This window comes from Triticum urartu, chromosome 6A (genome assembly GCF_056163025.1).
Source record: "Triticum urartu cultivar PI428250 chromosome 6A, HENAU_Tu73, whole genome shotgun sequence".
NCBI lineage: Eukaryota > Viridiplantae > Streptophyta > Magnoliopsida > Poales > Poaceae > Triticum > Triticum urartu.
Window position 1 is genome coordinate 572948968 of NC_141878.1, and position 15989 is coordinate 572964956.

General features: G+C 42.4%; 1 pseudogene; it reads right to left on the reverse strand.

Moving 5' to 3' along the window:
• Positions 1 to 8191: 8191 nt before the first annotated feature.
• Positions 8192 to 13506, reverse strand: LOC125516984 (uncharacterized; annotated as a pseudogene).
• Positions 13507 to 15989: the final 2483 nt, after the last annotated feature.

Below are 15989 nucleotides of genomic sequence, written 5' to 3' on the forward strand. Positions count from 1 at the left end.
TAAATATCTAGGGACTCCAAACCTCGGAAAAATAACTTCTTTAAGCATTTTAATAGAAGTGTTATGATCAGCACTACTAGTTGGAATAGCTTCTACCCACTTAGTAACGTAATCAACATCAACTAAAATATGTGTGTATCCATTAGAGGCAGGAAAAGGTCCCATATAATCAAAGCCCCAAACATCAAATGGCTCAATAACAAGTGAATAATTCATAGGCATTTCTTGACGTCTACTAATATTACCAATTCTTTGACATTCATCACAAGACAAGACAAACTTACGGGCATCCTTGAAGATAGTACGCCAATAAAAACCGGATTGCAATACCTTATGTGCAGTTCTATCTCCAGCGTGGTGTCCTCCATAAGACTCAGAATGACACTTGCGTAGGATCTGTTCATGTTCATGCTCAAGTACACAACGTCTAATAACACCATCTACTCCTTCTTTATAAAGATGTGGATCATCCCAAAAGTAATGTCTCAAGTCATAGAAAAACTTTTTCTTTTGCTAGTATGTGAAGCTAGGTGGTATAAATTTAGCAACAATATAATTTGCATAATCAGCATACCATGGAGTACTACGAGAAGTACTTATAACATTTAATTGTTCATCAGGAAAGTCATCATTAATAGGTAGTGGGTCATCAAGAACATTCTCTAACCTAGATAAGTTGTCTGCAACGGGGTTCTCAGCTCCCTTTCTATCAACAATATTCAAATCAAATTCTTTTAGAAAGAGAACCCATCTAATAATTCTAGGTTTAGCATCTTTCTTTTCCATAAGATATTTAATAGCAGCATGATCAGTGTGAATAGTTACTTTAGAATCAATAATATAAGATCTGAACTTATCACAAGCAAATACAACTGCTAAAAGCTCTTTTTCAGTAGTAGCATAATTTCTTTAAGCATTGTCTAGAATCTTACTAGCATAATGAATAACATTTAATTTCTTATCAACTCTTTGCCCTAGAACAACACCTACAGCATAATCACTGGCATCACACGTAATTTCAAAGGGTAAATTCCAATCAGGTGGCTGAACAACAGGTGCAGAGACTAATGCTTTCTTAAGTATTTCAAATGCTTCTACACAATCATCATCAAAGACAAATGGTATATCTTTTTGCAATAAATTACTCAGAGGCCGAGAAATTTTTGAGAAGTCCTTAATGAAACTCCTGTAAAATCCGGCGTGACCAAGGAAACTTCTTATACCTTTGATGTCCTTGGGACATGGCATCTTTTCAATAGCATCAACCTTGGCTTTATCAACTTAAATACCTCTTTCAGAAACTTTATGCCCCAAGACAATACCTTCATTAACAATAAGGTGGCACTTTTCCCAATTCAAGACAAGATTAGTTTCTTCACATCTCTGCAAAACTCGATCAAGATTGCTCAAGCAATCATCAAAAAAGGAACCATAGACGGAAAAGTCATCCATGAAAACCTCACAAATCTTTTCACAAAAGTCAGAGAATATAGCCATCATGCATCTTTGAAAGGTAGCAGGTGCATTACATAAACCAAAAGGCATACGTCTATAAGCAAAAGTACCAAAAGGGCTTGTAAAAGTAGTCTTTGATTGATCTCTAGCCGACACAGGTATTTGAGAGAAACCAGAATAACCATCTAGAAAGCAATAGTGTGTATATTTGCATAATCTTTCTAGCATTTGATCAATAAAAGGTAAGGGGTAATGATCTTTCTTAGTAGCTTTATTTAATTCGCGGAAATCAATTACCATCCTATAACCTGTGATAATTCTTTGTGGAATCAATTCATCTTTATCATTAGGAACAACAGTAATACCTCCCTTCTTAGGGACACAATGGACAGGACTTACCCACTCACTATCAGCAACGAGATAAATTATACCTGCCTCCAGAAGCTTGAGTATTTCTTTTCTTACCACTTCTTTCATTTTAGGATTCAGACGTCGTTGAGGATCACGAACTGGTTTAGCATCTGCTTCCAAATTTATTTTATGTTGACATAGAGTGGGACTAATGCCCTTAAGATCATCAAGGGTATATCCAATAGCAGCACGATGCTTCTTCAGAGTTTTCAATAATCTTTCTGCTTCATACTCTGAAAGGTTAGCACTAATAATAACAGGATATATCTTCTTTTCATCAAGATAAGCCTATTTAAGATTATCAGGCAACGGTTTAAGCTCAAACACGGGATCACCCTTGGGTGGAGGAGGATCCCCTGAAATTTCAATAGGCAAATTGTGTTGCAGAATAGGTCTTGTTTAAAGAATACTTCATCTATTTCCCTTCTTTCATTCATGAACATATCATTTTCATGGTCTAGCAAATAGTGTTCTACAGGATCACTAGGAGGTACGACAATAGAAGCAAGACCAATAATTTCATCCTTACTAGGTAATTCTTCCTCACGATGTTGTTTACTAAATTTAGAGAAATTAAACTCATGAACCACATCATCCAAGCCAATAGTAACAACATTCTTTGTGCAATCTATGGTGGCATTGACAGTATTTAAGAAGGGTCTACCAAATATAATGGGACAAAAGCTATCTTGTGGGGAACCAAGAACAAGAAAATCAGCAGGATATTTAGTTTTCCCACACAAGACTTCAACATCTCTAACAATTCCAATTGGTGAAATAGTATCTCTATTGGCAAGTTTAATTGTGACATCAATATCTTCTAACTCAGCAGGTGCAATTTCATTCTTAATTTCTTCATATAAGTCAATAGGTATTACACTAGCACTATCTAGCACCCATATCACATAAGCCATGATAACAATGATCTCCTATTTTAACAGAAATAACAGGCACGCCTACCATAGATCTATGTTTATCTTTATCACAAGGTTTAGCAATTCTAGCAGTTTCACCTTCGAACTGAATAACATGCCCATCAATATTATCAGACAAGAGATCTTTAACAATAGCAATATTAGGTTCTACTTTAACTTGCTCAGGGGGTGTATAAGTTCTAATATTGCTTTTACGAACAACAGTTGAAGCTTTAGCATGATCCTTTATTCTAACAGGGAAAGGTGGTTTCTCGACATAAGAAGTAGGAACAATAGGATCATTATAAGTGACAGTCTTTTCTTTAACTTTAATAGGTGCAGCTACTTTTACTTCTATGGGAGGATGATATTTAAACCACTTCTCCTTAGGGAGATCAACATCAGTAGCAAAAGATTCACAGAAAGAAGATACTATCTCAGAGTCAAGTCCATATTTAGTGCTAAACTTACGGAAAATATCGGTATCCATAAAAGATTTAACACAATCAAACTTAGGTGTCATACCTGACTCTTTACCTTCGTCGAGGTCCCAATCTTCAGAGTTGCATTTAATTCTATCCAATAAATTCCATCTGAATTCAATAGTCTTCATAATAAAAGAGCCAGCACAAGAAGTATCGAGCATGGTGAGATTGTTTTCAGAAAGCCGAGCATAAAAACTTTGCATAATTATTTCTCTCGAGAGCTCATGATTGGGGCATGAATATAACATTGATTTAAGCCTCCCCCGAGATTGAGCGATGCTTTCTCCTTCGTGAGGCCAGAAATTATATATATAATTGCGATCATGATGAACAAGATGCATAGGGTAATACTTTTGATGAAATTCCAACTTCAATCTTTTATAGCCCCATGATCTCATATCATCACATAGCCTATACCATATCAATGTGTCTCCCTTCAAAGATAAAGGGAAGACCTTCTTCTTAGCAACATCATCGGGTATACCTGCAAGCTTAAATAATCCACAAACTTCATCCACATATATTAGGTGCTCATCAGGATGCTTCGTTCCATCTCCTGTAAAAGGATTAGCTAGCAGTTTTTCCATCATACCCGAAGGAAATTCAAAAGGAGTTTCATTTTCAATAGGTTCAGTAGGTTGAGGAGCAACTCTTTGCTCTATTGGACGGGGTGAAGATACCCCGAACAAGCCCCTCAGAGAATTACTTTCCATAGTAACAAGTGACGGTAAATTTCAGCACACTATATAATTTTTTCCTTACCAAATTCCACCTACCAAAAGTGCTACACTCCCCGGCAACGGCGCCAGAAAAGAGTCTTGATGACCCACAAGTATAGGGGATCTATCGTAGTCCTTTCGATAAGTAAGAGGGTCGAACCCAACGAGGAGCAGAAGGAAATGATAAGCAGTTTTCAGCAAGGTATTCTCTGCAAGTGCTGAAATAAGTGGTAACAGATAGTTTTGTGATATGATAAATTGTAACGAGCAACAAGTAACAAAAGTAAATAAAGTACAGCAAGGTGGCCCAATCCTTTTGTAGCAAAGGACAAGCCGGAACAAACTCTTATAATAGGAAAAGCGCTCCCGAGGATACATGGGAATATCGTCAAGCTAGTTTTCATCACGTTCATATGATTCGCGTTCGGTACTTTGATAATTTGATATGTGGGTGGACCGGTGCTTGGGTGTTGTTCTTACTTGAACAAGCATCTCACTTATGATTAACCTCTATTGCAAGCATCCGCAACTACAACAAAAGTATTAAGGTAAACCTAACCATAACATGAAACATATGGATCCAAATCAGCCCCTTATGAAGCAACGCATAAACTAGGGTTTAAGCTTCTGTCACTCTAGCAACCCATCATCTACTTATTACTTCCAAATTCCTTCCTCTAGGCCCAAATAATGGTGAAGTGTTATGTAGTCGACATTCACATAACAGCACTAGAGGCTAGACAACATACATCTTATCAAAATATCAAACGAATACCAAATTCACATGACTACTCATAGCAAGGCGTCTCCCTTGTCCTCAGGAACGAATGTAATTACTCACAAAGCATATTCATGTTCATAATCAGAGGGGTAATAATATGCATATAGGATCTAAACATATGATGTTCCACCAAATAAACCAATTAGCATCAACTACAAGGAGTAATCAAGACTACTAGCAACCTACTAGCACCAATCCGGACTTTGAGACAAGAATTGGATACAAGAGATGAACTAGGGTTTGGAGATGAGATGGTGCTGGTGAAGATGTTGATGGAGATTGCCCTCTCCCGATGAGAGGAGCGTTGGTGATGACGATGGTGATGATTTCCCCCTCCGGGAGGGAAGTATCCCCGGCAGAACAGCTCTGCCGGAGCTCTAGATTGGATCCGCCAAGGTTCCGCCTCGTGGTGGCGGAGTCTCGTCCCGAAAAGTTCCTCTTTATTTTTTTCTCATCAAAAGACCTCATATAGGAGAAGATGGACGTCGGAGAGCCACCAGGGGGCCCACGAGGTAGGGGGCACGCCCTAAGGGGGCGCCCCCCACCCTCGTGAGAAGGGTGTGGGCCCCCTGGCCTTCATCTTTGGCGAGGATTTTTCTTTATTTATTTTAAGATGTTCTGTGAAGTTTCAGGACTTTTGGAGTTGCGCAGAATAGGTCTCTAATATTTGCTCCTTTTCCAACCCAGGATTCCAGCTGCCGGCATTCTCCCTCCTTATGTAAACCTTGTAAAATAAGAGAGAATAGCCACAAGTATTGTGACATAAAGTGAAATAACATCCCATAATGCAATAAATATCGATGTGAAAGCATGATGCAAAATGGACGTATCAGCGACGTGCGAGGATTCGAGTACGGATGCCATCCTTGATGGGAAGACGAGAGATGATCTCACCTAGGACGCCGTCGGCGAGATCGCTGATGCGGTCTGCACGACATCCCTCTTCTTCCTCATCGAATCGGGAGGGAGCACGGTCGCCGCTTCCATCCCCTCCGACGACCAGCACACCACCAGAAAGCGGCGTCACCGGTGGCGCCACTCTCGACCTCTTGATGCTACGAGCAGGGCTTTCCATCTCCACCTCCGTTGCTGGGGTGGCGCCGCCCACGACCAGTGCTCACCGAGGAGGATCTGCAGAAATGGATTACAGCCTGTCAATCCACGCGAGACGCCTTAAATACCCACGATGGGGGGCGGAGGGGTCCAGATTAATTACTTCTTCTATTTTACTTTCTGATAGGGGGGCCTGGGTTAAGTACTACTCGTACCAACTCAACGGTAGGTGACTGCTTGAAACATTAAATAGAACCACCGCTTTCAAGGTACAAGATGCACTGTTGCACACGCAGACCAGGCACGGGGCATGCCCGTTCGTGTATTAATTATTTACGGCACACATTGAATAGAAGAATCTGTTTGACGCCGGAAGCACGGTTCTACAGTCATCTTGCCTCTACGAGCAGCAAAATTTTCTAGGGACACATTCACATTTAAGTCAATAGAAGATTCAAGTCCGTGCCTCTGCTTTGCAAATGATTCTGCTGAAACGCTCCTGTCACGGCTTGTCACGTACCAGACACATGGTCCTGCCTTTGGCATTGTGACGCACTGTTCTACGTGCCACACAGGCATGTACAACAGTTCGTGTCTCTTTGTGTTCTAGATGACTCCATTGACTCTAACACCAGGAGAGGCACGGTTTGGAGGCCTAGCGAGGCATGCTTGCGTTTTACGCGGGATCACAATTATCACAGGCACGGGCATGAAGCGCGTAGAGGCATGGTCTGTGGTATTACATAGAGTCATGCTAACCTTAGTCTTACGCACAACCACGGGCATTTACTCTGTGAGGCACGGAATGGGCTATACGAGAGACCCTGTTTTTAAAAGCGTATTTCCTTGTACGGGCATTAGCACGTGCATACAGCATAGAGGCACGGGCGTTTACTCTGTGTTTTAGTGTCAAGGGTCACAAGCACGGGCATACAGCCCTCAAAGGTCTTCTAATTACATAGAGTCACGCGCAGAGGTTTTCTAATTGTATTCACAATGAGTCGGTGGAGAGGCATGGTTTATTATTACCCGGAGTCACGATTGTGCGATTATTACGGAAACCTAGTAGAATCGGACGACTGTCCGTGTTACAATTGTTTTCTTTGTAAGATTTTAACTCAAATGCACGAACCATCAAGTGTGTCAGTGTTTCAAGTCAGAGGTCACCTTCGTGTCTCTTTGTGCTCCAAATGCATCCGTTGATCTATAACCAGGTGTGGCAAGGTAAAGCTCCTCAGGGAGGCATGCTTGTGTTTTACGTGGAGTCACATTCGTACGTTAATTGCGGAAACCCAACGTGCGTGTTACAATTAAGTCACTAGAAGATTCAAGGCCGTGCCTCTGCTTTGCAGATGATTCTGCTAAAACGCGGACAAAACCAAGTGAATGAAGTGATGGCAGAACCACGGCTTTTCAAGAACGAGACACACGGTCCTGCCTTCGGCATTGTATAGCACTGTTCTACATGCCACACACAGGCACGACCATGATTCCACGTGCCTTAGTAGCAACAGCAAACACCGTGAACCTACTGCCAGGCACTATATCCATTTGTAAAACAAAAACGCAACCACAACCGTGACCCGTTGTGTTTGAAATCTTTGCATCACAGAAGCACCCCGTGAAGGCACATGAGGCACAGTTGCACACACATCGCAAGCACGGTTATTTGAACTACTTACAGTCATGCATTCATAACAGAAAGAACATGCGTTAGAACAGACGAGGCACAGTTACCACGAAAGCCACGGTTATGCAGCCCCAGAAGCACGACCGAGATTCTATGCTTAAAAACATTTTCGTTCCATAATGGCGGGCGTGACCATGCAACCGTGAGAGTCACGGTTGAACACTCACCGGTGGCATGGTCGTGGCTACCTGTGCCCTTAGGTTAATTTTATCTCTCTGTCACGCAGCAGAGAAGCATGCTTGTATGCTTACAACATCCACGTTCATAAACCGACACGGCTGCGGAAAATAACAAGGAAACATGTGCCTCTAATATTTTCATCCGCCGAGTAAAAAATACATAAAGAAGCAAAAGGCGTTCTTATTTAAATTGGTTTTGTTTCTATAACTGCAGCAAATTAACTTACAACCCGTTCTTATAACCACAACACAAGAAAATAAACAATCCCCACCAATTTCTTGCTATTTCATCGCTCCACGTGCGGCCTTGTTTTTGAATGTTCAATAATCCATTTTTCCTTCTCGACCCTTGTGCAAACCCACCCTTCTGCGTAGCTATTCAACCTATTTACTTGTAAAATTAATATTCATACATAAAAACAAAGCGAAAGATTGCGATCATCACTATTTTTTGCTCACGTCCTGTTTAAGCTGCATTATTACCTTTTAATTTTTCTATTCATACTATTCTCCGGTACCAAAAAGTCTCCACTCAGACATTTCATTTCTGAAAATGGACTGTGCAGATTCCATGCCTTGTCCCGGGCTTTCCTGCACGCATTCTGTGTGCCTGGCTTGTGTGATGTTTGATTCTGGCGTAGATGCAAGACTTTGGTAAATGCTCCCTGCTGTCAGTGGGGTCGTTGGAATTGCTGGCGTCTGACATCTTCCTCCTTGGCTTGGAGTGCATTGTCCTGAGCCGTTTGATGTCCTCGATGGTGTTGTCGGTGTTGTCGGCCATTTCATTGACCTTGCCCTCTTCTCCTGCTGCGATTTCCTCTTTTCCTCTGCAATCCTCATCCTCTCCTGCACTTCTGGGTTATCCGGACAGTTTGTTTTCCTGTGACCCTTTTCTCGACAATGGCTGCACTTGGTTGCGGCTTTGTAGCCTTTTCCTTTCTTCTCAAAACCAGCTTTGATTCGATCTCCGTTTTTCATACCCTTTGATCCACTCATGGAAGGGTTCTTGAGAGTTTCGACAAGAATGCATGTGTCTGGTTCCTCGGCAAGTGCCGCCATGACTTTTATTTTCATATCTACCGTACACTCACGCAGCACACGGTATGCCTTCTCTTTTCTGCATGCATTTGAACAGATATCCGACAACTCAGCGTAAGCGAGGCGGAATCTCATAGTTTCATCGTCTTGTATGGTCATGCTATCACCTTGACTTGTAGACAGAACTTTCACACTCTCTGATAGATTCCTGGTCCATCTGGGGATGACAAAGGATTTTGGTAGTTGATCGATCATGCCTGTTTGGTCCATCACCTTAAGCACATGGCAGCACTGAATGCCATCCCTACTCATTTTCTTGCAGCTGCAACTGTATATTTCTTTTTACTCATCCACGTCTACCCTGAACTCAAACCTGTCAAATTCCTCGCCGGGATAAGGTCTCCACACTTTATCTTCAGGATCAATAATCTTTTTTAAAAAATACTGCCTCCCCTTTGCCAGATCAGAGCACTTGAAGTAAGTCCGGTTCCGTAGCTCCAGCTGGAATTTCCTAAAAATTTCATTCGTGTATACTTGACTTTCTTGTCTTTCAATCGGAAAACCCGTCTCTAGTGATGGCGCCTTCTCTTCTGTTCAGTGTCTTTTCTTGTCAAGTGTGGCGAGGAAATTTTGCTGAATCGTGTGATGCGCAACAACAAACCTTTTTATAGTGTCCTTGTGGTCGACGTAATTATTCCACATCAAATTCGTACTCTCACTGCGAGTGGTTGTTGACGAGAAAGGATAGAAACAGTCCTTGAAGTAGGCCAGTACCCAAAAATTTCAGAGATCCCATAGCCTGTTCAGATGTTTGTTGCCTTCCACCTTGTGCAGAGAAATTGCTGCTTTCCAGGCACGCTCAAACTCGTCTTGATCGAGTGAGTTTTTGACGATTCGAAATATATCATCAGACATCCCTGGGTGCTGCGCAAACACTACTGCATTATTTTCCTTCAGGTTCTTCCTAATATGCCACCAGCAGAACCTGTGCCTCGTCCTCGGAAGAGCTTCCTTTATTGCAGTCTTCATCGCCTGGTCCTGGTCTGTAATTATGTATTTCGGCTCTTTACCTCCCATTGCCTCGACAAACGTGCTTAGGAGCCACTTGAATGACCCTATTTTCTCATCCTTCAAAAGGCCTACTCCAAATAGGACGGTCTACCCATGGTTGTCGACACCTATAATTGGTGCAAATGGCAAGCCATATATATTCGTAGATAATGTGGTGTCAAAAGACACGAAATCTCCATATAGATCATAATTCATCTTACACAAGGAGTCTGTCCAGAACAGGTTGCGCAGTACATTGTTCTCTATCTCTTCCACATGGTGGAATCCCGGCCTCCGCCTCTACATATCAGCAAACAGTTTCATGGTGTCTGCGATATCGGTGTTGCGCTCTCCAGCCCTGTCCCGGCATGCAATGTTGCTTATGTCATTCGTGTCGAACATAATTGCTCGCCTCGATTTCCCCATGGCAGCAAAAATCGGCATAACCTTCCTTGGTTCTAACCTTGCCTTCTGCAGCACTTGTATAAAGAATTTCTCCTCAGGTATCATCTTATAGCATCTCATGAACTTCAGCATCCAATCAGATGGGTGAAGCTCGTGGTTGTGCTCTAGACGCACATTCTTCAGATACCATTTCCTCCTATCTGTATCCCTCTTGGCTGTTATTTGGACTGGGCAACTTGTCCAGATCAAGCAGTTGCTCCTTCTCTCCTTAACATGTCTCTCAGTTGTTTTATTCTTCCCTTCCTTGGTACACTGAAAAACCTGCTTGTCAAGCTGCTGATCATATGTCGATCTTCTGCTCGTTGATCGTTTGGCAGCAAACCCAACCTTTCTAGCATATCTGCAAAAAAAAGAAAAAGCACTCATCCAATGATCCAAATACCATACCACCTTCTGGTTCGACCGCTTCGGTGACCTCCTGAATCGTTGGGTATATGAAATCTTTAAACATGTCATCCATTTCTTTCTCTACAATGGTCGGCGGCGCCATGATGATTCTGTCTACCGTGTCTTCGTTCGTCTGATCGCATTCACTTCTGACGACATCACTCTCATCACCAGCCACAGGTCCACTTACAGCGGAGCTGCTACTGCTCTGTTGTTTGTCACGCGCAGCAGAATCGTTTCTGCATGCCACGTCCAAATCCATAAATGAGTCTGCCTCTCCAATGTTGGATTGTGCAATGCTGCTCCCTGTTTCTCCGGCACTCGAGCAACCAAGGGACTGTGCTGCTTCTATCATGCAATCCATGATGGCGCTGTACGCTACTTGCTGCTGTGAACGTTGCGTTTCCTTCGAAATGGATGGAGAACTATGACATTTCTTCCCCTCATCTGTTATCCCCTCTGCCAAATCCTGAACACATGGCAAGAAACAGAATTAGATATCCATAGCAGCATATGCAATTTTTTAAATTTCTAAACAAAAGATTTATATGACTCATCAGGGCTCATCTGGTATACCAAAACCAGACCCGTGCCTCTTCACCGAGTATAAGCTGTACACCAGAGGCACTGTTCACATCACGAATGTGACCATGCTACACACACATCTGCACAAAGAGGCACAGATGTGCTTCTGTTTACACCATACTACCGGAGACGCACAACAACAACCTATATAAAGTAACAACTGCACATACAGCCGACAAGACAGACAGCCGTCCTCCTGTTTTCCACATTACCCTGTTCTCCCATAAAACTGTTTGTGTGTTGAATTGAAAAAGCATAGTTCCAACGTCACCTTTGTTTTCCCATGCCTCTCTTGTCCAGCAAATCTTGGCGACAACCTCTGTGCATTGGTGATTTCGCTGATGATTTTGAATGCCATCGGAGATCCTTTGGAAGGACCCCTCATGTTGAACGCCACAGGTGATCCTTTCAAAGGACCTTGCCTTATGTTTTCATCAATTCGTGGACTACCGCGATACTTGCTTCCTTCCTCGTACACCTGCGTGTGGAAGATACTGCAATTTAAATATACCAGACGAAAACAAAGAAAAAATTGCTCACAATAAATATACATTTGCTTTAAATGTTGTTGCACGTTCGTATATGCTGTCACCTGTATTGCTTTCTGATTCTGCTGTATGGTAGAGCTTATTGCTCCTATGTTTGATTTTGTCGTTAGGCTCTTCTTGCTTGTGCAAACCGTACCGAATCCTTGAACACCAATGCTTTTGTTGCCAATGATCCTTCTGCTTGCATCAAAGGAAATTCTGTTACCCTACACCTCTTCATTATGACCGCCAACAAACGCTGGGCCATCACAACGCCCGCTCTATGCCTTTGTGGGCATCTGTGTCTTCAAACCAAAAAATAATTAGAGGCACGTGCGACTAAAACTTCCACATACGTTAAAACCAGCGTTTGAAATTTTTGTCGTTACCTGGACAATCTGCTTAGAGGAGTCTATGCTGCTTAGAATGCTCCTCTATTGCACACCATGCTCCTGGTTGGGGCGTTTGCCAAGAACTTGTACCTCACTCTTGACTCCAATTATTCCAGCCCGCATGGCATGTGTGTGTTTGACAGCATCTGCATCCTTGATCTTCTTCTCGTTTTGTAGTAATTTTTTTTCTTCCACCTCTCGATACTCAACTGCAAAGTAGATGCACATGATAAACAGATATTACAGCATTCATCCAGGATATAAATCATTTTTGTTGTTGTTAATGATCTACTATTTGGTGTTCTCAGTGGTGACACCTTGACAGCAAACGTCCCAGGAATAAAAGACCAAACACTAATGTTCAACTGCCTTACTATTATCTGCCTCCCATAATCCTTGCCGATGTCGTTCAAAGACCGACCATCCCTGTTGTCCTGACCAGATGACGCACTCCTGAACATCTGCCCCGAAAAAGAGATGTAAAAAATATAAAGGTTATAAACCTATAGTATCAGTGTTAAAACTTTTTGAAGTCGTTATCAACAGAGATATATTTTTAGTTCTATGTAATTAACAAATATAAATATATACATATATTAATTTTTCATTAAACTACAACCTCAACCAAAGTGAGATCCTCTCATGCTAATTTGCTTGTGCAACACTTAACACAAAGATAACCATGAAACCTAACAAAAGTAACAACCTCGTATTACAAGGACGAGAGGATACAAAACAAAAAACAAATTCAAATCAAAGCTATAGTGTAAAACTAAACAGTTTTATTCTATGAATCCCGACCACAACAAATTCATCAACGAATTAAATCTAGTGTATCAGGAATCGCCACGCAAAAGGTGCGTTGATAATTTTTTTACTAACCTTTGATTGTCGAATCTGATGCGCTGATTGTTCGGAAGTCACACCTTTCTAAATTGTGGAGGTATCCCCTTCAATGATTTTGAATCTTGGAGAGAGAGAAAAGAGAAAGAGAGAGGGAGAGAGAGAGAGAAAGAAAGAGAGAGGCTACTTCGTTTTTTGCGTGCAGGAGAAGAATAACCTGATAGGTGGGGTGAGTTTTGCGATGCATGAGAGATGGGCATGTTTTTTTGCGTGACGAGATGTGGTAGGTCGACTTCACTTGACCGTCCATGACACTGACAAGTGGGCTCTTAGTTACTAATTCCTCTAAGTCTCTCACTAACTTGTGGGGTCGGCCTTATATGAGTCCTATGAGGAGTACCTCCATCTGAGGTGTGAAAATCTGGTAGGTGGACTTCAAGCTCATACTGACATGTGGGCTCTCAAATAGTTCCTCCAAGTATTTGACTAACTTGTGGGGTCGTCCGCAGATGAGTTCCAGATCTCTCTCCATCTAGCATCGGTGGCGACAGGCGAGCTCTCTAAAGGAAAGCCAATCCTGATCCATCCGCAGAGTTCACTAGTCACTGAAAAATTACCGGTCTCCTTCATCTCACTCGCCGTGGATCTCCTGTTCAGGTAATCCATTGCATTCTCACCATGATTATGCCACCGATTGAACGTTTGAACAAAAAAATTACCGGTGCTAGCAATTCCGCGGGCTGCGTAGACACCGCGTGTGCGCAACACAGCAGGTGGGGCGCGATTTGAATATCGGTTCCGCATCCAATTATCTTCAGCTGGTCCGTGCTCAAATTGTTGCGCCGTCGTAACAGCAGAGGGGTTACGGATTTAAAATTAGGACTCAGCTAACCTCACTTTAACCATGCAAACTGCATGCTTGCGCCGTGGTTTTGCTAACTTGAGTTATATCTCCAGCCATGCAAAACTTAAGCACTCGTCTTAGCTAACCAACTAGAGACAGTTACTAACTCAGAGTTCGAACCCGTCTTAGCTAACCAGCCTGTTGATGATAGTCTCACATGGACTGCTAACAACTGTCTTACATAGCTAACCTGATAACGATGACGTCTCATGACCTCTTATGTAGAGTTCAATGAGATGGATTCCACCCCACAGCTGTCAGAGACTCAGTCTCAGTCTGTCGATGGCACGGAGATTGTCACCCAAGATTTCATGGTTCATGACCAACTAGAGACAGAGAGACTAAGGATCGAGTTAAAACATGCAGCGCACAAAAAGCTTGTTGAGGAGTACAGGACAAAGAAGCAGCTTGCTGCCTCGAAGTAGGTGTTTTTTATCATGCATTTCACGTGTGTCGTTGAAATTTCTTTGGAAATCAATGCCTCTCATTTCTAGCTGCATTTTTAATCACGGCTTAAATATTTATGTTTGTTTTGCCGACTCGGCGTTTATATGTAAGCTTCTGCCAGAAAAAGCATGTGGTTCAACAATAAATTTGCTAAAGGTCATTTCTTATCTCTGTCCGCAGAGCTGCTGCAATGGGTGAATACGAAGAAGAATTCAGCACAAAACTTAGCTTCCAGAAATTCATTTCTGTCTGTGAAAAGCTAACAGAACCACAAAAACAGCTAGTCAGAGATATTGGTTTAGGGTACCTACTAGATCTGTGCTATCGTGAGCTTCCAAGGTGTTTCGTTCGCTGGCTTGCCGCTATTTTGATTGCCCTTCCAGGTGTTTCATACTGCCTAGTGGATACAGATTCCTTATCAACTCGTACACCGTGCACCGGATCTTAGGAATTCCACTGGGCGGGCACATTATCCATAGAAAATGCTCAGAAGCTTTCAGATGTCGGGTTAAGTCTGAAACTCGGTGTGCTGGGCATGCTCCAAACATCAGAGAGTTAACTGATCTCATAACCCCAGAGCTGACAGGAGAAGTGTTTCAACAGGTTTTCGTGATGTTTGCAACAGCGGTATTTCTATGCCCAACGACATATGATTGCGTTAGCCCCGATTATTTAGCCGCTCTAGAAGGGCCAGCAAGTAACATATCATCATATGATTGCTCCAATGCTGTCACAGAGAAACTGATGACATCACTCCGAACCTTCAAGGACAAAGGATTTGCAGGCGCCCTGTGTGGCTGCCTCCTGATACCAATGGTTCGTTCACTAACTTGTACACTTCTTTATACCCACAAGCAGCTACAAGAACATGATTAAATTTTACCTCTTCCTCACTTGCAGATAATGTATTTTGAGTACCAGGATATGAAGATTATGGACATGGAACCTGACACTCCTGCAAGACTTGTCATGTGGGACACAGAGGCCATTAAGAATTATGCTAACATAGACAGCCTGTCAACGGAGGACGGAATTTTTGGGAAACACACGGTGAGTCAACTTTTCATCATTTTCCTTTGGCGAACTTTTTGACTCAACATAATGACTTAGCTGACATATATTAACTTGACTTGACTGTAATTTTTTCCTTCCACATGACAGCTGAAAGATATTAGGCGCACACCTTTCCAACCACCGCCTGGCTTTCAGGCGCCATTTTTCCAAATGAGTCCCAGACTAGAAGCAAACATAGAAGAATTTATGCCTCAAGAAAAACTTTGTTCCGTAAGTGATTTCCAGCTTCTGCACATGATTTTATGTTTGAAATGATGTTCCCTAAGTTTTTACGAAAGAGATACATGTCCTATTGTGTTCATCCAGACAGTTTCATATACTACGTTAGTTGTGCTTTTGTGTTAAAACCAGAAGTGCTTCTGTCGGTGTCAAAACCGGCGGATCTCGGGTAGGGGGTCCCGAACTGTGCGTCTAGGCCGGATGGTAACAGGAGGCAAGGGACACGAAGTTTCACCCAGGTTCGGGCCCTCTCGATGGAGGTAAAACCCTACGTCCTGCTTGATTTATATTGATGATATGGGTAGTACAAGAGTAGATCTACCAAGAGATCGGAGAGGCTAAACCCTAGAAGCTAGCCTATGGTATGATTG